General features: G+C 46.4%; 1 protein-coding gene across 1 annotated transcript in view; it reads right to left on the reverse strand.

The window, feature by feature from the left end:
* Pxylp1 (2-phosphoxylose phosphatase 1) overlaps window positions 1-6,469 on the reverse strand; it is a 67,541-nt gene extending 61,072 nt beyond the window's left edge. The window contains exon 1 of the mRNA XM_051140657.1: window positions 6,347-6,469. The gene's annotated coding sequence lies outside the window, so the exon portion shown is untranslated. The remainder of the gene's footprint in view (window positions 1-6,346) is intronic.
* Window positions 6,470-20,270: the final 13,801 nt, after the last annotated feature.

The following is a 20,270-nucleotide window of genomic DNA, read 5'->3' on the forward strand; positions in this document are numbered from 1 at the left end:
TAAGGCTATTTCTAAATCTATCAACTCAACATAGTCAGCTCGCATCTAAAACAACGAATGAACAGGAACAGCAGTTGATATTTGTTTATTACGTGCCATGCACCGGTTCTAAGCCCTTGGCATATAAACTTATTAAGGGTGCATGATACATAAAAGTGGGCACTGTCGGCTCCCCCATTTTATGAGTAAGAAAACTGAGGCACAGAAGTTAAGGAACTTGCCCAAGGATACAAGGCTAATGGCAGCACATGCCAAATTCAAAGCCACTCTTGCCTCCAAGTCTTCTCCACTCCTACCCACTGCACTGTGCTCAATTCCACAACCAAAGCCAGGGCCTCAAGGAGAAGAACGCCATCAGCAGAGAATCTGACAGCCGCACACCCGGGCGATCTCTTCCCAAAAGTTATCCGAACACAGGCGGTGTTGTTTGGCTTGCAGGGTCCTTTAAGGAAAGCCAAGACCCACTCACGCTGCTAAGAGGCCACCTGCAATCTCCAAATGGCTGTGTAATCACATCTGATTATCCAGCAACTGTCGCAGGATTATCCAAATCAATTCTCTGCTCGAGAGAGCTGAATTCTAATAGAAGACTTTATTCGTTAGCTTTCTTTAAGATATGGCTTCCGTAGCTTAGGCAGGACTCCCACACCTGCAATCCTCCAACGTCAGCCACCCAGGTGCTGGGTTTACAGGTATTTGCCGCCGCACTCAGTTCTAAGGGAAGCCTCTCACACACCCTGAAGACCCACTCCTTCTATATTTATTTCTTTCCTTGCTATGGCCAAACACCCGACAAGAAGCAGTTAAGGGAAGGGTTTATTTGGGTTTACTGGTCCAGCGGGTGCCGTCCATCATGGGAGGGACCATGCAGCAGCAGGAAGCAGCTGGTCACCCTGCACCCACAGTCCAAAGCAGAGAGCTGTGAGCATGAGTGCTCAGCTTGCTTTTTACGTTTTACTCAGCCCAGGACCTCAGTCCACACAACCGTCCTGCTCATGGTTAGAATGGGCCTTCCCATCTCAATTAGGATCATCTAGATAATCGCACAGTGGCATACCCAGAGGCTTGTCTCTTAGTTGCTTCTAGACCCTGCCAACCTGACAATCAAAACTATTATACCCCATTGCAATAGAGATCACTGACGTTCTGGACGGTTCTGATAAGATCATGAACATACAAATTGAGGCCTTTCTGTATGGTACTAAAACTTCTGTACTTGCCCAAATGTCTAATTTTTTAAAAAGATTTATTTTTATTTTATGTGTATGGATGTTTTATCTGAGGGTATATCTGTGGACCACGTGTGTGCAGTGCCCACAGAGGCCAGAAGGGGAGTGACAGATGGCTGTGAGACATGTGGTTGCCGGGAACTGAACTCAGGTCCTCAGGAAGAGCAACCAGCACTCCTAACCACTGAGCCACCTCTCCAGCCATTGTCTATATTTTTAAGGAAGTTCAAATGTGTACCTCCCTACATTTTAGTAGTAGCTTTTTAAGGCATATGAGTTTAGTCCTAAGCTTTTAAATAATTCTGCTACAAACTCAATTGCTTTAGTGCGACCCAACTTTCTGACTTTAGAAGTGAAGACTTAACAATATTTTTCTCTTTGACCTTCAGATTCTCCTGTGTTTGCAAATAATAAAATTAGCAGGAAATTAATTTATTTTTATAGTCAAATGCTCAAAATAGTATTATTCTATCTCTAAAGGTTAGTATTGGATCCAAGAACGAGACCAGTTTAAGAGAGCAAACTGCAGTTTGTTAGTTGGAAAGACAGGTCTCTAAAAAGCAAAGGGGCTAAAATAAATAAGATTCAAACTATTTGTCAATTCTTCCTCGAAAGCAAAGATGAAAAGGGGGGGGGGGGGAGAGGGGTTAAAACCAAGCATAAGACTTCTAATTTTAGTCTGCTTTTTTTGTTTGTTTGGGTTTTTGTTGTTGTTCTTTGCTTGCTTGCTTGTTTATTTTGTTTATTTTGGGCTTTTCAATACAGGATTTCTCTGTGTTGGCTCTTTGTAGACCAGGCTGTCCTCAAACTCACAGAGATCCACCTGCCTCTGCCTCCCAGAGTGCTGGGATTATAGGCATGTGCCACCATGCCTGGCTCTTAGTCTGTTTTTTTTTTTTAAAGGTCTGGTTTCCATGCGATTGGCTACGGCTCTCCCTGAGGAAGTTGGTTACACATAGTGATGCAGAGGGTGGCAAGGAGATAAAAAAAAAAAAAAAAAAAAAAAGATGCCTTGCAAACAAAAACATAGATGTGCATGCTAGGCAGAGTGCCTGAAAGTATTAAACGAATTTGTAAGTTCCTATGGTTCCCTACTATCTGGAGGGAGCAGAGGGAAGAATGGGAGACTATCCAAGTCCTAAAAATCCAGAAGCGGGCGGGGGGGGGGGGGGTCTGCCCAGGAACTGTCTGTACTCTACTTTAGAGGTACTCCCAGTTACCATATCTGAGTTTCTCAAACTCTCCTCCAACTCGGCGCTCCCCACACAATGTCGGTGCCGCCAACATACAGTGAGTAAAGGGATGGAGGAATGAAGCCATGGGTGAAATGCTTGGGTACAGGATGTCCCAGCCAAATGGCTGGCTCTTTGCTGCAGGAAAAACGACTCACAGCACTGCGCTCATTCAAGCTTTTGTTTTGTTGACTTTTCGTCTTTAAGCTTTTCCATACTCCCGTCAAAGGAGATTGGCCTTTGGCCAAAGTCAGGGGCTTCCCCACCCGAAATGGGATAGAGAAGCCTGCTGGTTCTAAGGGATGAAGAAACACAAGGATGTATTCTCACTGCATGAGGGGTAGGGCTGGAGGGGGGAGGGACGGGTGCCTCTTGTCTTCCGGACCCAGAGCAGACCCTGCAGTGCATCCTGGGTTCACAACAGGCGCCCCCTGGAGGCTGACGTGAGGTAGTTCCGGGCTGACTAGCACCACCGGGCCATGTTCTACCTGCAAGGCTGCAAGGCAGGTCCAAAATGAGTGCCTAAGAGGCTGCCTCTCTCCTCCTACTAGAAGGCTATTCTCTTCCTCACTCCCTGAGCACAGGCTCACAGTGCTCTCCTAGACAGCCCCCACAGCATCTCTAAGTGAGGTGGCTCCCCGAGGCCAGACCCCAGATCAACCTGGCCCAGTGAACCAGATCCCCAGGGCACACTCCTGACACAAGCTTACAGCGGCAAAGTGTCTTCCGGTCTGGCCATGTCCATTTCGTAGATAGCTTCCCAGGCCATTTAAGAAACAGAATAGCAAGTCCAGCAGACTTTTCCTCAGATCACTGTGAGCTCTTTTTCCCCCCTAGTGCAGCGACTTTGCTGCTAACAGTACTCCCCTACCTCAGAATGAGGGCACATTTCTTACCAGAGTCCTGTCTGGGACAGGTCTGGGAGCTGAAATCTCTCTTCTGGATCGTCAGGACTCCACTGTTCTCCTATCTTGTCTCCTGCCCCCCCCCCCCCATATAGCAGCATCTCTCTTTTTCTCTCCCCCTCCCTTTCTCACCCACAAACTGCAGGCATTAATTAAACCTCTTCTAGAAAACAGGTTTTTACCAGCTGCAGGAATTCTGGGTAAGAGCCAAATCTGAAGGCAGAAACAGTCTGGGTGAGAAAGATAAGCTAACGACAACCATGGCAGTACTCTACATGTCCCCAGATTCCCAAGCAGAGTGGACAGAGGCCCCGCAGCCTGGACCCTCGGTGTGCTCTTCCTCAAATTGGCCACTGACATGAACAGAAGATCTGGACTCGGCTTTCTCACCCTAGGACAAAGCTACCCCTGACAGCACAAAGCCCATCCCCAACGCTGGAGTCCCTACCTCCAGCAGAACTGTAAAGCACATCGCCAGAATCGTGCCACTTCTAGGCTGTCCCCAGGAACCAGACCAGGAGAAACCGCACCCACCAGCATGCGGTGGCAGGTGGGGCCCTGCAAGTGACTCCATCCCCTAGCAGCTTCCTCTGTCAGCAGGAGGAGTTTGGGGATGTCCAGAAAGCCAGGGCCACCAGGTGTGGTTGGCACAAGTCTTTGATCCCAGCACTTGGGATGTAGAGGCAGGGGAATCTCTGTGAGTTCCAGGCCAGCCAGAATAAACAAATAAATAAAATAAAGTGGGGAGGGAGAGAGAAAAGGAAGGGAGGGAGGGAGGGAGAGAGAGAGAGGGGGAGGAAGGAAGAAAGGAAGGAAAGTATGAAGAAGCTAAGGCCACAGCCCAGGGCCTGCAGGGTAAGTCTTGGTGGACTTACCTCACCTCTCAGCAGGCAGCCTTGGGGCCTCCCCAGAACACCCATCACCCTCCCACTCCCATTTCCGCGATGAAGAGAACTATTTCCTTCCTAAATAGTCTGGAGTTTCCACTGAGGGATTGGTCCAGCTATCATAGCCTGACAGAATTTTTTATTCCCTCACTGGCCCTTCACACCCCTGTCCCACCAACAGACAGTGAGTCTGTCTCCAGTAAGAGAGATTTTTAACATTTATGTACATACATATTCAAATCTGTTGAAATGAGAGATATTTTGAAAACACTCCAGCACAGTGGAGGGCATGGGTTGTGGACTCAAGACTGATGAAAGAAGGGATTTTTTTTTTTTTCCATTAAACAAACACTATGTAACAGGCAGGGGCACCTGACCAGGTCCTAAGGTCACAAAGATAGGTCTATCCCAGTCCTGCAGCTACTCCTGGCCAGAGGAACTCCGGATAGCAGCCTGTGAGGACAAGGAGATTCATACAGGAAGTTGTGAACACTCAGAAAGGCCCCATTGAGCCCCATGGTGTCTTTGGCTAGTCCCTTATCTATGTAATGGTAAATAAAGGAATATTGAACTAGTTACTACCAGAGCCATCAAAAAACAAAAACAAAAACAAAAAACAAAACAACAACAACAACAACAAAACCATAGAGATACAGATAGGGCAGTTGCACAGCTCTGAGTGCCCCAGGTGGTTCACCCTGCCACTGGTACCCATTTGCAGCCTCCCAAGGTGTCTGTGAGGGTGGACTGGCCAGGAGCCAAGCCTAAAAGAGAAATACCCTTCACATGTTCTTTCTATGAATAGGCAATTAATTTAATCTAAGATTTAATGAAAGACCCAGAAGAGAAGGGGTGAATGCACACACTGGCTTTCAGGCTGTCGCCATGCCATCTCCACTTCTCTCTGGGGACCGGGAGGCTTTCCAAGCCATCTGCTTTAAATCTCCTTCCCACAGATGTCCCAACAGGGCACCAACACCTCTGAGGAAGGGGCTGTTGCCAAACCGGACTGACAGTTCCAGAGGGTAGGCTGCGCTCAGCACTGTCTATTTTACAGTCGGGGTCCACCCTGGAGGCCTGCTGCAGAGAGCAACAAATGTCCCTAAGCAGTGGGACTCTCACCCCACACTTCCCTATCTACACTACAGCTGATCAAATTATTGACTGGTTTTACCTGTTGAATGTTTAGAAAGCATCCTTGCCTTTCCACAAAGACAATGGCTCACCCAAGAGGGGACAGTCAGCCCCCCCCCCCCAATGCTTCCCAGAGCTGAGGTGAGTGAGAGTGGGGATATGGCTCCATCCCTAACCATTTCCTATCCACAGGTATTACTGAAAGCCAGCTGCAGCCACAAAGAAAACCTGCTCCATATTTGCGTGTGACAAAGACGGCTTCTTTTTAGAAATCGCAGCCTGTCCAAGTTCACCCAGGAAAGGCAAGCAACGAAGTAACCACACTGTCCTAAAGCAGAGCATTGAGCAAGCTTAACCTGCACTCGTGGAGTGGCCCTCCGCTGGGCCCAGGGTTCTGGCAAGCCGGTAGCTGTAAAGGACCAGCCCAACCCTCCCCCGCAGGGCAGGCCTTGAAGTTTCAGCCACCTTTTACCTGGACACAGCAGGTTCGGGACAGCCGGGGTAAGGGGGCCCCAGAGCTCAGATTCCCGCTGCAATCGCGTGGGGGGCAGAATGGGAGCTCGCTGAGGTGGCGTCGGGGACCATAGGAGCAAAGCTGGGTGGGAGAGGGAGGCGGCAGGCACCCGGGAAGAAGTAGGCGTGGGAGGGCTTGCAGGAGAAAAGGGGGTGTGCAAACAGGCTTCTAGGGCACAGGACGGCGAAAGGGGACGCGTGTCGGAGGGCAGGCACCCCCGGCGCAGGGAGGGGTGTGGGGAAGGGTGGAAACTGGGGAACGCGTAGATAAGAGAAAGAGCTTAGTGGCGGGAGGGGGGTTCACACCCTCTGCTTGGAAGCCTGCCCCTACCTCCTGTCCCCAGCATCACCGACACCCCTCCGGGGTTGCCACCCGAGACCCTAAACACAGGTCCACCCAGCCTGGAGCCTGAAAACCGCTCGGGCCCGGCGAGCGCTGCACTCACCCCCTAAGGTCCCGGCCTCCGTGGCTGCGAGTACGGCTCTCCACCGGCAGCCAGCTCCTCCTGGCGGGAGTGCAGGCGGCGGAGGCGCGCGCAGGCCGCCGGGCTCGGGGTTCCTCAGCGCCCCCTGCCGGGCCCTCCGGAGCCCCTGCCCGGCCCGAAGCGCTCGGTGCGCCCTGGAGCTCCTCCCCGCAAACTGCCTGTTGTGCGGGACTAGCAAGCTGCGGCGATAGGCTCCTAGGGTCTTGGAAGCAGACACACTCTCGAGTGTCCAAACAGCTCTCCCGACAGGCTCGGTCCCGCAGCTCGGGGCGTGGGAAGCACAGCACAGGGCCTGTGCTCCTCCTTAGGCCGGACCAGGGAGGGTGCCAGGGCCCCGGACATAGCCCTAGACCCGCCCTGTTCCTGGCAGTGGGTGCCCTGGGACTGCGTGCCTGACCCCACGCCGCTGATCTAGTAGAGGACGCAGGTCCCCGGGTGCCGCGTGAACTCAAACTGTCAAGATCTTAGCCACCGTGCCACCTCGGGCCACGCGCCTATCCCACTCTTCTCTTCCGGCGCGGGGCCACATCCGTCCTGTTGTCTACTAGAGACCTCACTGTAGTTTTGTCCCTAAAGGCCTGTAGGCACTCTTGAGAGGTCGGGGCCTTGTGCAATCCCTCGGGCGCTGTTCCTGCACGCCCCGAGGCCTGCCACTAAAGATCTAATCGGCTCTAGTTCTGTAATGCTGTTAAGAATCTGAAGACGCACCATTGTCTAATTTGATCTGGTGTTTGTGGGTCATTTTTTGCAAATGTTGGAATAGAGGGATCTCACCAAAGGCAATTGTGAGGCCTTTGTTGTCAGTTTCAGGTCTACTGTGACACCCTGTGTGGCTCTCTCAACTGACCCTGGACAAAACAGGTGTAATAAGCCACTGTTTCCTGTGAGGTTCCGAGGGAGCACATCCCTTGACTTTCCCGAACTCATTCGATTAATGGCTAAATCCAAACACTTTATATCTTACCCATGTTTCTACCTACCTCTGAATCAGCACGTCTCCCCAGATTCAACTTCTCTGGTCTCAATTCCATTTACCCCTGTGGTCCAGCTATCTGGAATGCCCTCTTCATCCAAAGCCTTGATGGGCAGCTGCCACTTGCCTCATGACACTAGCTACTAGTTAATGCTATCCCAGACTCAACACCTCTTTCAGCCTGCTTCAGCCGTGAGTACTGTTGACAGTCTTCTCCAATACATGAGCGTCAAATCGCACTCCCTCCGCCTCTTTCCCCTTAAACTCCTACCTGCGTTGGCCCTCAAGGACCCAACAGGCCAGCAGGCATCCTACCCACCATGTTCTCTGCCTTCTCACCACAGACTCTGGACAGTTCTGCACTAATTCCAAGTTCCACTCCTTCACAAGTCACACAGGATGCGAATGACAGATCCGCACTAGCTCAAACAGAGAAAACTTAAAGAAAAAGGACAAATGAACAAACAGAAACAAAAAGTGTTTATGGCATATCGGCTTCAGGTCTGAAACTTGACCCCAGACTCTCAGCTTTGCTTTCTCTCAAGTCTACTATCCTTTCAGGACCACCAGAGGCTCCAGCCCAATGCGGCTCTCTGTCTCTCTGTGTCTGTGTCTGTGTCTGTCTGTCTGTCTGTCTCTCTCTGTGTCTCTGTCTCTGTCTCTGTCTCTCTCTCTCTCTCTCTCTCTCTCTCTCTCTCTCTCTCTCTCTCTCTCTCTCTCTCTCTCAGCAAGCCTCAGGACTAGGCCCTTACCAGTAGTCCTGTGTCACAACCACTGTAACCCACAGGGGTCCGTTCCCTTTCTTGGTTGCTCTCTCACCCCTCACATGGAGTATATGGGCAGTCCTAGACCCAATACCCTCACAAGGGCACCATTCCTCTGTAAAACATGCCACGGTCCCACTTGACCGTAGCATTCTTCTGAAAGTACATGGACTGGAAGTGTGACACAGGCCTCCTCTGCTTGCATCTTCCTTCAAAAGCTCTTAGAGTTTCCATCTTTGTATCATCCTGCATCCTAGGTTGAGGCTTGATATCATGATCACTTTAGTGCCACTCTTGGGCTCTCCAGCCTCTTCCCCTTGTCCTCGATTCCCTGAAGACGTTGATGTCCCTTCCCGTTCCAGAGAAAACATCCCACCTCCTCTCCAGAGGACTTTTAAGGGTGGGAAGCTTTTCAGGGAAGGGTTTTCTGCAGGGAACAATATACAAGGAATCGTGTCAAGCCCGCTGATCACATGACATCTCCTTCCTCTGTGGTGATTAAACAGGGTGCCTGCCTGAGACAGCTGGAGCCACTTGGCTAACAGCTGGGGAGGCTGTGCCAAAGGGTGTAGCCCCCAAGATATCCTCAAGCAGAACGGAGGAGCAGGTTTCTCTCCTAATGAATACCAACAGACTACTGGTCATTCAAGTACGTGATCCAAACAGCCCTTAACCAAGTGAAGTAGAAATTCTGTTTCTCTGGCCCTGGCAACCCAGGAAGAGTCCTGACTAGGACAAGTCCCCCAGCACAGTGTCACACGTGTTCCTGCAAAACAGTAACTGTCATGATCATTACTCATCTGCTATAACAGCAAACTGTGCCCCTGGACAACCGTAAAACAGAGAACAGGCAAGGTAGCACTGACCCCCACCCTCCCTCCTGGGCTGCTGCCTGCTCCTTTGTCCTTGCCACACTCAACATCTTTGGCCTCCAGGAAAACACTCAGCATTCATTGAAAGCTGAGCCCCCCTATCTGGCAGCTCCAAGTCATGAATATTTCAATATTCCGCTAGGCTGCACTCCTTGCCACTTTGCCCCAGCCAGCCCTGCTTGGATTGGAGCAGCCATCAGCAGATGATCACCTTCATGTCAATTTCCACTCTGGGCCAAAAAGCCTGCAAATATTTGCACAGCCTCCTTTGTCCATGGACTTAAAAAAAAAAAAAAAAAACTGTACTCTGCCTGCTCCCTTTTTACAGAGGCACTGCCAAGGAGCCTAGTCCAGAGCGGAGCCTGAGCTAACAAATGGCCTTGCCAAGGGGTCTTCCTAGGGAGAGGGACAGGTTGCTTTGTTTGAGGCAGTTTTACACGGCAAAGGCCTGGATTGTCTACAATTCTGTCTTACAGCCGAACCGATTCACCCCACAAAATATTTCTGTGCTGCCCACCAGAAGGTTCAGATAAGCAGCACCATTTCAAAATTCTCTTCACCGGAGGGTTTTGTTTCTTTCATTATGACAAGAATGTTCAGCTACCCCAGGAATGTGGGGAAATGCTAAGTGCTGAAAATTAAAGGTTAAGATACAAATTATTCGGGATAGATTTCTGTCGGCTCATATGGCACAGAACATCAGACTGACTGACATATTTATATTAAAATGGAAACTGTCCTGCCTATCCCACATCTGCAACCCCTGCACTTTGGAGAGAGAAATATCTTGCAAAAGGTTAAAGGTCTGTTCTTAGGTGGCTGCAGAGCTTCACTTCCTAGCATGTGCTCATGTTTGAGAAAGGCGGTCCCCTCCCAGCTCCAGGGTGGTCTGCTCTCACTTATGCATGGATGATTCTTTTTCCTTACTCCCAGCTGGGGTCCCTCCCCCACCCCCACTGGCTTATTAGAAAAGCCCCTCCAACACTCCTGAGAGCAAGTAGGGAGGGTGAACTCATTTCCCCATATATCCGGGTGAAATTGAATTATAAAGGCAAATCTGGAAGAACAGAAAACAAAATAACCACATTAAATAAAAATAAAAGAGGGCTCGGAACATGACCTTGAGCCAAAAAGGAAAAAAAAAAATTACAGAAATTCATTGAATCATAGATCTAAATATTCATTTTTGTCCTCTAAACTCTTAGCCCAACTGAAAGATGTTTCTAAGGACAAAAGAAACAAGCCATTTAGCTGAACTCACACAAATCACATTTAGAGATCATAAAAAGGCAAGGGCTTTGCGAAGCTTTTTAAAAATCTAAAACAGTGCTCAGACCATGGTAAACACTTATAAAAGCCAGATGAAAGGGCACGCAAAGCTAGAGACCGGCCTTCTCATTTTACAATAAGAAACAAATCAGAAAGGAGATGAGAAAAGATGAAGGACCCAGCAGAGATTTCTGAGGCTCATAGTGACATGTGCTATGGCAACTGCAGTTGAAGGTCCATGAGAAAGAAGGGTCCTGGGCAAGACCGTAGACTTTGCCTTAGTAACAAGACGGGAGCTAAAACAGAGTCATTACCAATTCATGTAGAAAGCTATGGACAAAGGAGAACTGAGGCCAAGAATAATCAACCTGCCCCAAAGTCACCCAACCCACAAAGTGCGACACTGACATAGAGAGGGTCCTCTGGACATTTCAGGCAGGGCCTTTCACTCAACCTGGACTTCTAGAAAGAAAGAAAAAAAATTCTTTTTTTTTTTTTCAAAAACTGCATACAAAGCCTCTGTGTGGCCAAGTCATTATATGCGTGAGCCCTGACTGAGTTGTGTCCTGACATCCTTTGAGTCCATCCTTCTCTGTAGAGCAATAGTCCAGAAGGTGCAATTGTTTATTCGGTGATTCCATTGATTGGTCTTGTGTCTGGAGCTGTGCTGGTGTTCTCTGCCTGAGGTTACAGCAGCCCTGTTACCTTCCTCAGTCTGTACACTAGAAACACATGTCATGGTCTGAATATGAAATTTTGCCCCAAAGGCATCATGTGCTGAGGTTCGGTCCCCAGTTGGTGGCGCTATTGATGAGTGATTAATCTTATCAAAGATTAACCCACTTCATAATTGAGTTCATAATTGAATGGGCTTTTAGGAGGTGGGGCCTATTTGAATGGAGTGCATCACTGACGTGTGACTTTGATAGATCTATCTTTTCCTCAGAGGGCTCTTGCTCTCTTTGCTTCCTGGCCACCATGAGGTGAGCAACTTGGTTCTGCTATGACCTTCTGCCCTCATCTTTGCCTTTTGTTTCCTCATGGCCTGGAAACAATGACGGTGGGCTGAACCTCTGAGTCAAGAGCATAAATGATTTCTCCTTTAACTTTTTTTTTTTTTTTTTTTTTTTTAAATCACACTGCCCCAGGAATAGTGTCACACAAAAAGAGCTTAATGGATCATTCTGGTAGCATCAATATCATTAGGAAAGTGAGAAACCTTTTTGTCCCTTTCCCAAAGGGAGTTAACCCAACAAAGGTCCCTGTTTTCTAAGCCTCCCCTATTTTGTGACTTGACTCTTTGCCCAACCCCTGGAGACTCCTGAGCTCTATTGGCCAATCACAGGATTCTTGGAGAAGTTGTGCTTTCACAAATGGGATAAGAAACAGTTACTACCTGTGCTCAGATTAAAAGATGAAGGGCTTCTTGGCCATGCATGCTTGCTTACTCAGCTTGGGTTCTTTTGCAAAAAGAAATTGCCTTGCTTGAGGTACTTTCACTCTGTTGTTTGTTTGTTTGTTGTTTTTGTTTTTATGTTTGTTTGTTTGTTGTTTTGTTTTCATGTTTGTTTGTTTGCTGTTTGTTGTTTTTGTTTGTTTGTTGTTTTTGTTTTTTATGTTGTTTGTTTGTTGTTTTGTTTTCATGTTTGTTTGTTTGTTGTTTGTTGTTTTTGTTTGTTTGTTGTTTTTTGTTTTTGTTTTTTATGTTGTTTGTTTGCTTGTTGCCACAGCAAAATTATTCTTTTCCAACAATATGAGCGCTTGTCCTGGATTTCACACTCCTCTGGGAGCATGTCTGGGTCCCTTCCCTTGGCGACCTGCCCCGTACCATGCCGTGGTGGGTCTCAGGTACAACATACTCTTTCATTTACATCACTGACCATCCCAGGAATGAGAGCTTCTCTACAACAACAACAACAAAGGCCCAAGAAAATACCAAGGAGACCAAGTCACTCTTGTGCACAAGTCCTAGAACAGCAAAGTCGTCCTTGGTTGTCTAGTCATCCTCAAGGTTGGATGAGAGGTAAAGAGAGATGACACTTACACAAAGCAAATGTAAAATCCTGATTTATAGCTCGGGCAGCGTCTTTGATGACTTCTGATAACAAGCCTGCTGCTAAGACGCAACTAACACAGGACACCACCCTACAAAGGAATCATCAACCAGAGATTGACTAGACATTGGAAGTCAGGGTGAGAGAGAGAGAGAAACCTTCATTCTGGGGACTGAAGCTCTCTGATTGGCTAAGGCTCATAAAACCAAGATGGGAAACAATTTAGTGGAAACAAAAAGCAGATTCTTTCCAACAGAGGGGAGCCAGTTCCTCTGGCTGGCCCAGAGGCTCACCCATCCTTTTGGCTACACCTCTTCTGTTATTAAGGAGAGACTGAACAATGTGGTAGAAACCCACAAAACCCAAGCTCAGCACCGTCTTCAGCAACACCACTCTCTGAACATGGAATCTCTGTCCGTGCCCTCTCCTCACTGTTCCCTTAGAGAACCTGAGGCCCTTTGACATGGGATTAGAAGAAGAGGGAACAAATACACCTTTAGTCTGGTGAGGTCCTGCCCTGCAGTAGACCTGCTGGTGCTCAGTCACCGCTCTAATTACGCGAGAGCACCACACAAGGCGACCAGCGCTTTGAATCAGTGTTGCTTTTAAAAATGTGTGTGTTGGGGCTGGAGAGATGGCCCAGAGGTTAAGAGCACTGGCTGCTCTTCCAAAGGTCCTGAGTTCAATTCCCAGCAACCACATGGTGGCTCACAACCATCTGTAATAAGATCTAGTGCCCTCTGTACGTGCAGACAGAACACTGTATACATAATAAATAAATAAATCTTTTAAAAAAATGTGTGTGTTGTAGTTTCTCTCTTAACCCAGCTAGCACCCAAATAATTAAGACTGGATTAGTATTTTATTTAACAAGTATTTATCGCACAATATTGAGCTGTTATTTCTCTACTTTTATCCCTCTAAACTAATCCTGCACCCATTTAAAACCAAAAGTGCACCATTCTCTGGGTTGTGCAATGCACAGAGAGTTTTGACTGCCCTGTGTTTCAAGGTGCTATTTCATCCCCTAAGCCTCTAGGCCAGGGGTTCTCAACCTTCCTAATGCTGTGACCCTTTAACACAGTTCCTCATCATGTGCTAACCCCCAATAGTTATGTTATTTTCATTGCTACCTTATAACTGTACTTTTGCTACTATTGTGAATCATAATGTAAACATTTTTAGAGACAGAGGTTTGCCAAAGGAACCGTGACCCATAGGTTGAGAAGTGCTGTTCTAAGTCAAACAATTACTGTCTTCATAAGACCAGCTGCACCTGCTTATGAACCCTCATCACAGCTGGCCTTGATGATTATTGATAAAATTATAGTGTCTGGTTTTTTTTTCTTCCAGAATGGAAGAATGCTGCAAAGTTTGAAGCAAGCCACAAATGTTGAAGTAAATATAAAATATATCATAATGTTTATTATAAAATCAACCTATAATTATTATGGTGGTATTATCTAGCCCGCTTTCAGCCAATGAAAGACACAGATACCTGTTGTATTTTAGAATAAGCCTTATTTTGCCTGGGGCTGGGCAGATATTCACTCTTTGAACTGCCTTCCATTATCTCCTAGCCCCGATCCCATGACATCTGCTTTAATCATTCTATCTGGGCTCTTTCCCATCCATAATACCAAAGAACTTGCTTATGTTGTTTCTCTGGGGCATCTCTTTCCATGCAGGACTTCAGGTTCCTCCTCCTGGCCCAAGTGGCTCTTTCCACTCGCACCTTCTTCCTCATCTGGTACCTCTCTCCTACCCAAGACCCTCCTGTCCCGGAAACCCTTGAACTTTGAACTTTGGCCACACCTCCTTACTCTCCCCTGCCCAGGTGAGTGGACATTTATTCTGTCGATCAAGGATAACTTGAAGGCAAGATTACAAACATCATTTTGAGGTACAAGTTGAGCGTCTACTCATAAAAGACAGCAAGTAGACCCCAGGGGGTAAAATAATCAAATATAAAGCACCAGACCCTGCTCTTATACATAAAAGTCTGCGCAAGTAACATAAAGGTATATAAACCATGAGATGTTATGTATGATATTAAAATATCTGAGGTCAAAGTTCAACATGTTGCTGTCAAAACCCTGCTTAAATATATATCTAAGCAATGTTTATTTTAGAGTGCTTAGGTTTTGCTCCAGCTTTATCTAAGTATTCCACAGTAGTTACCCAGGCTGGTGTAGTTGACCTTCTGGGTGTTCAGTAGCTATACCTGGAGGCCTATACTGATGAGGTCAGAAGGTTTGAAAGGGAAGAATATTTTCCCCTTGTCCTCCAAGGTCAATTAGGTCCCAGGGACTATGGCACATCTATAAAATGCCCTCTAACGTGTCCAAGAAGCCCATGAAGACTCCAACTCTAACCAAGTCTTCAAAGAAGAGGGTCAACACAGAGAAACGCCCCCAGGCCTTCAAGTGAAACGACGCCATGTAAGTCCTGTGACTCATCTTCACATAGATGGAAAAATGTGGCTAAAGGAAGGCTGGAGGGGTTTCCGAAGTTCCTCTCAAGCCCAAGTGAGTCCCGAGGACCACATCCTCAGCTGGATCTGACTGTTAAAATGGGAGGAAAGGTGATTAATGTTGACCACTTGAGTGGTCCTAAACACTCAGCAGGAAAGTATAGCCAAAGACTAAAATGGTTTGTACGTCTCCTCCAAATTCCAAGGGATCTCACCCCTCACACGTTAGGCTTAAATCCATATGGGATGCTGTTTAAACAACTATTCCTCACTAATGATTTTCTCCTTGATAAGAAAAAATGCTGCCCTGATATGAGTTCTGACCTCAGCTCATGGTAGCAGCTGCCTACAGCCAGGAGAGATGGGCCCACTATGTTTAGTCTAAAGAAGTAAATGAAAAGTTAAGTCAAGATTTTAGTGGCATCTGACTTAGTAAATAGTTCTTATAGTGAACACAAAAATCAAGGACTGGAGATAAAAAGAACACTGGCGAGCACGTCTTTGAAACGTAAAATGTTTTCCTTTAAAATGCATTGGTATAACTTAAAATAGAAGGCTTGAGCTTGAAGAATATGTTGTCTGTCTCGCAGACATGTATGGTGGAGAAAATTTATGAACTACTCACTATTCATTAGCATAGCAAATAGGCCGATGAAATAGAAAGCACATTTGAACAGACACTTCATCAGCAGAGATAAACAGATGGCAAAGGAGCACATGAAAAGACACGCCTCTTATTAAGCATTGATGAAATGCAAATTAGAACAATAATGAGACACTGCTGTCTACCTACCAGAATGGCCAAAATTAAAAATGCCGGTCATGCCAGTGCCAGGAAGGGATATAAGCAAAAGGAATTCCCATCCATCAGCAATGGAATCGTACAACGGGATGAGCAGTCTGGAGAAGAGTCGGTTTCTTTAAAAGATGAGCAAAGCCTATGGTGATTGTGAATCTGTATTGTCAACTTGACTCAATCTCAAATCACCTAGGAAACGTGTCGGGAGCAGGGGCATGCTGGATTGGCAGAAGCAAGCAAGTGAGCTTCCTGGAGGCAGTCCACTCGCTTCTGCACGGGTGACGAATGGGTGTATCCCCCAAGGGACTTTGCTTCAAGACTGCTTATTGTTGCTAAACTGTCTTTCCATGCTTGTCCCATATGCCTGGCATAATGCAGTTGAGCATGGATAGACCCTCACTGCCTATAGCGTAATATTATTCCTCTATAGGTGCTACTGCCTCTGTTGGGCAGATTTCCTACAGATGATTTTATAATTCCTGATAATTGTTCCTGAATTGATTCTGGTTATTTAAAAACCCTCCTGAAATATGGCAAACACTGTTAAGAGCTCTATGACCCTCCATATGAAGTACACCAAGGAGGAAAACAAGATTGAAACAAATTAATAATCAAGGAAATAATGTTCATTCTAGGTGTAGTCCAAGGATAAGGCCCAGGTATACACCTTAAGAAAGACCATATGAATATAGAAACAGAACAAATGGCTAGCTATGCAAGACAGACACCTGTTTCTTAGAAAAACCTTGACATAAAAACTATCCTTTGAACACATAATGTACATGTAAAATAAGAAAGATAAAACTTCTGCTTTGAACTTAAATAATGAGACTATAGATAAAACCACTGCTTTAAACTTATAATGAGCAAAAATATCTAGTTAGATAAAAGTTCTAATGAAAAAGCTTACAATCAATAGTCCTGTTGTGAGTCCCTTTTTGTGTAGTGATTGTATATATTCTTGAATGAGGTAATTTTTCTTACATAGGAAACCTTTGTCTTAGAGGGTATGAAACCCAGGACAGAAATTAAGTTGTTGTTGGTTAACTGGAGGTTTCCTCCATCTACCATCCACCAAATATGTGTCTGTCTGTGTATATGTTTATATGTATAAATGCCTGATCGTCTGTATGTCTGTATAAATATATATGTGTGTCTGTGAGTATGTAAATATGTTTGTGTATATGCATGTATGATGGGGACCCCCTTGAATGTGAAATGATACTGTGGAATGTATGGGAATGCATGATTCTCTCTATCTGTCTGTCTGTCTGTCTGTCTATCTGTCTATCTGTCTATCTCTATCTCTCGCTCATAGTCAATGAGCCTCTGACACCTGAGCAAAAGAGCCAAAAGTGTTTCACTAGTGTAAGTGATTAAATTGTAAACCCTGAGAAAAAAGTCTGAAAGAGTAATTTATGCGGCTGACTCTGTGTACACCTCAGTCTTTCCCCTGGCCTGTCAAAGCTGGACTTTTGATAGAGACGTCAATCATGTCACCACCTAGGGACCAGTCTCCAACATCCTTTCAGGGCTCCAGGAACGAACTGTACTGGGGCATCAAGGGAATGAGTGAAAGGTAAACAGAGACACAGACACTGAAATACTGGAATCAGGTGGTCTGGGCTCTTGGCTGGAGAAAGCATAGCACAGGTTGGATCATTACATACAGATGAAAAGGGGTGGGTTAGATACAGATGAACGAGGAGGCACGGTTTATGGTATGTAGCTGCATCAGGACACAGGCTTAGCTAATCTTCACAGGCTCCATAGGCTCCATCTCTTGGGGGGGGGGGGAAAGGCAGCCTTCTGGCTGTACACATCTTTACTTGCTATGCTCCTGTGCTTGCCTTTTCATCACTGTGACAAATACCCACAGGGCGTGGTTTTTTAAAAAAAATTATTGGGCTGGAGAGATGGCTCAGAGGTTAAGAGTGCTGCCTGTTCTTCCAAAGGTCCTGAGTTCAATTCCCAGCAACCACATGATGGCTCACAACCATCTGCAATGAAATCTGCTGCCCTCTTCTGACCTGCAGGTGTTACATGCAGATAGAACACTGTATACTAAATAAATAAATCTTAAAAAAAAAATTATTTATTTATTGGTTTTTCGAGACAGGGCATCATTAATTGGACTCAGTGAGTTAAGTAAATATATAAAATTATAAAAGGGGGCTATGAGGTTGGGAAGCAGATGTGTTGAGACCCAGGTATGATCAGGATACATTGTACACACGTATCAAACTTTCAAAGAGTAAAGAAAATTTAAAACCTAAAATTACACTGTGATTCCCACTTACCCCAGTTGGAACGGCTGCTCAAGAAAGCAAGCAACAGATGTCAGCAAGGACATGAAGACAGGGGAAAGAAGAATCCTTATACCCTGTGGGAATGTAAATCATCCAGCCACTATGGCAATCCATATGGAGGTTTCCCCAAACTCTAAAAACAGAGCTACCATATGACCCAGCGGTGCTGTGCATGCCACATCACAGAGACCCTTAGACGTCTTGTTTGCTATGGCAATATGCTAGTCTGCTTTCTGTTGCTATGATTAAAAAAAAAAAAAAGACGAAAGCAATTTGGGCAGGAAAGGGTTTATTTCAGTTACAGTCCATCATGAGGGGAAGTCAGGGCAGGGATACGAGGCAGGACCAGAGGCAGATGCCATCGAAGAAAACAGCTTACTGGCTAGCTCTTTGGCTTTTCGTGGTTGGCTCAGCTTGCTTTTTTATACAACTCAGGATGACCTGACTATGGGTGCCATCGCCCACAGTGAAGTGAACCCTCTCCATACGGTAGTCCTACCAATCATCAATCAAGAAGATGCTCACACTCACAGGCCAATTTGATGGAGGCATACTCTCAATTGAGGTTCCCCTCTTCCAAGGTGATTCTAGCTTGTGTCAAGTTGACAAAAGCAAACACACACACACACACACACACACACACACACACACACACACGCACAAAAACCCAAACCAGCACAGGTAAGGTTCACAATAAATTATGGAATCAGCCCAGGCGTCTATTAACAGATGAACGACAGAGGAAATGGGATATATACATCCAGAGTTTTATTTAGCCATAAATAAGAATGAGATTATGTCATTTTCAGGACAAGAAACGGAACTGGAGATAATCAGATTAAATGAAATCAGCCAGACTCAGAAAGAAAATATCACGTGTGCTCTTGACTAGGCAGAGTGTAGATTTAAAAAACAAACCGTGAAAGTAGAAAGAGGCCTATGTGGGAAGAAGAAAGGACAGCAAGGTGGGGTGGTGGGGATGTGAATATGGACAAAACATGGAATGTGTAAGTATATGCTAATAAATAACAGAGAAAACTAAGTAAATATAAAAGGACCCCAGAGAGGTTCCTTGTCCCTTCTGTCATGAAGAACACAGTGAGAGAACCTGTATGAAATTTTCAAAGAATAAACATTGGAAAACAAACAAAAACTATATTGAGATTCCTAACCTCACCCCAGTGAAGGTGACTATACCGGGAAAAACAATAGATACTAATGAGGACGTGTGGATGAGAGAATTGTTATACACTGGGCCCAGCCCACATGCCACCATGGCAAATCTATGAGCTACTTGATCTTGGACTTCCAAACCTACAGAACTGTGGAATAAACTTGCTATAGGTCAACCAAGACATATATTTGCTATTTTTAGCATCTTGATACCCTTATGCACATCTGCGTTTCTATCTTGTATCATTTGCTTCTGCCTAAGGGACTCTATTGACTGTTTCTTGTATTGATTGGTTTAAAGAATAATCGTATGAGGTCTGTCAGTGCTGAGCCTTTCCTGGGCCCTGCGTCTCCTCTCTCCTGTCTAGACAGACTCCTTCAAAGCAGGACAGTGGGTTACAATTCCGTTGGTGCACTAACCAGGCAGGTTCCCACCCCCAGAGCTCTGGCTGAAATACGCATTTCACATCCATGCAGAGATTTGCTTTCAGAAACTAGGCTGGGACACAGGCAGGACAAGAGAGAAGTCTTTTGGGCTAAAATAAGTAACTTTCCTTCCTCAGATACAGAGCCTGAGTCTGGATGACTCCTTTTGTTGGGGGGGGGGGGGGGGGGGGGGGGGGGGAGGTGCAGGTACTTTGGTTCTTTCAGTCTTGTGAGTGGCTGGCCCTGTTCAGGTGGTAGTGGTGGTGCAGGCTTGGAAACCATTGCTCCTCAACACAGTGAATGCTCAGTACCAATGAAAGGACAGTAGATGCTGGTAGAGGCACTTTTGTTCTCAGTATGACAGAAGGAGGTTCTGGGTCATTTGAATGGGTAGGAATCTACAGGAAGTTGGGATAGAAATGGGGGTGGAAACAGGAATCTAGGGCAAGGGGGAAGAGATGGAGAGGGTGGCAGAAGGGAACTAAGAAGAGGAAGGCACAGGCCTGTCCCTGCCAGCATCTAAATTTCCCATCCTACGTCAAGCAATCAATCCTTCTTTGCTCTAGGGTGTGGCCAAGAAGCTCAGGGCAACGGGGTGCACACATAATAATAGGCTGATGGATGGTTCGCGACACAGCGTAGTGAGTTTGCGTACTACAGTGGGGGCAGGTCAGAAGCACTGTGGGAAACTGTTCCCTATTCAGCTAGGCTTTTGCCCTAAACTGCTTTGCATTCTGGTCCCTGTGTTCCTCCAGGCTGGCAAGGCCCTTCAG

This window comes from Acomys russatus, chromosome 32, assembly GCF_903995435.1.
Source record: "Acomys russatus chromosome 32, mAcoRus1.1, whole genome shotgun sequence".
NCBI classification, from domain to species: Eukaryota; Metazoa; Chordata; class Mammalia; order Rodentia; family Muridae; genus Acomys; species Acomys russatus.